This window comes from Carlito syrichta, unplaced genomic scaffold, assembly GCF_000164805.1.
Source record: "Carlito syrichta isolate Samal-C Ts95f unplaced genomic scaffold, Tarsius_syrichta-2.0.1 Scaffold316463, whole genome shotgun sequence".
NCBI lineage: Eukaryota > Metazoa > Chordata > Mammalia > Primates > Tarsiidae > Carlito > Carlito syrichta.
The window spans coordinates 270,617-272,163 of NW_007260559.1; the positions used below are offsets into that span (position 1 = coordinate 270,617).

Genomic DNA, 1,547 nt, shown 5'->3' on the forward strand with positions numbered 1-1,547 from the left:
GCTGCCGCCGGTGGCCGCTTGCCGGGGAGGCTGGTGCGAGCCCCCCTGTCTCTTGGGAGGACGCTGAGCTCGAGCGGCAGCTCTCCTTAATCTGCTCCTCTCACCCCCGTTCGTTTGGGTCCCGGGCCTGAAGGACTAGAAACAAGCCATGTCTCCACCACCCAGCCCCCTTTGTCGTAACCGGGCGAGTGACCGAACGCGTGCGAGCCGATCCTCCGGCCTTGTTTAGAACCTTTTGAGTAGTCTCCGTCCTGGCAGCCTCAGATCTTGTCTCTGGAAGTACTGGCCATGAGAAAATACAGAAGGTTGGTAGCGGGTGAAGGCAGCTAGCCGTGTTTCCTGTGAACTGCCTGGGGGAACAAAACTGTCGGACGGGTTAGGCGTAATGTGTGTTTGCTTTGGACCCGGGATTTCCTCTTTTAAAAACCAAGTCCACGCTGCTGTGCAGCCGAAAGTCCCTCCCCGGCTCCTCCTCCCTTCTCTGACTAGCAAAATAGCTGTGGAACGACAGTTGAAACCACCAAGTGCTTTCTCGTTAGGGATTTTTTTTCCCCCCAATAAAAAGATTATTGTCTTGGAGACTGTCGAGTAATATTACATGAAAATTTAGAGGTGATCTGAAGAAAATCTGGGAAAAAAAAGCAAAGATCTGTAGCTTAAAGGAGTCGAAAGTAAGGCCGGGCGTGGTGGCTCACGCCTATGATCCCAGCACTTTGGGAGGCTGAGGTGAGAGGATTGCCTGAACCCCCGGGTTCAGACCAGCCTGGGCAACTTGGTCAGACCTCGTCTCTACAATAAATCAAAAAAATTAGCCGGGCGTGGTGGCGCGTGCCTGTAGTTCCAGCTTCTTGGAAGGCTGAGGCGGATGGATGGCCTGAGCCCAGCAGGTCTAGGCAGCGGTGGCTGTGGAAGTGCCACTGCTTTCCTGCCTGGCCGTGACTCCAACTCAAAAAAAAAAAAAAAAAAAGGAAAGTAGATTTTGACTTTAAGGCCGTCTTGTTACTATCTTGAGAGTAGCTGAGATCTGTTTAATGTGCTGTCAAAATGTACCTTGAGTGTCAGCATGAACCCACTGTATAATTTATCTGCCAACCATTCAGTTGAGAAGTATTAGCTCTATAATATGAATGTTGATGTTTCTGTTTTAACATGTTGGGAGGATAGTATAAAATTACATTGCTCATTGGTATTAGAAGTATGATGGTTTTTTGTTGTTAACCCTTTGCACTCAGACATCTCCCAGGTCACCTACGAGCAGCTTGACCACACTTTTTTATGAAATAGTGAAGAATGAGTCACTTCATATTAAATAGTACAGCATTAGAACCAGTTATTTTGCTGTAATGATATTTGGCTTATAATGGATTTTTGGATATTGAGGAACTTATTCATGACGAAAAAATCAAATTTTTATATCTTACATTTTTCTAACAAGTGGTAACATGTGAAATGGTCACCAACATGCATTGCAGGTTCATTGATACATGTTGTGCAGTAGTAATTTGTTTGACATCTTCTACCTGGTGTTTTTCTTTTCTTTTTTTTTT

General features: G+C 46.1%; 1 protein-coding gene across 7 annotated transcripts in view; it reads left to right on the forward strand.

Moving 5' to 3' along the window:
• The window catches only part of PCNP (PEST proteolytic signal containing nuclear protein), a 22,457-nt gene that overhangs the window by 653 nt on the left and 20,257 nt on the right, over window positions 1–1,547 (forward strand). The window lies entirely within an intron of this gene.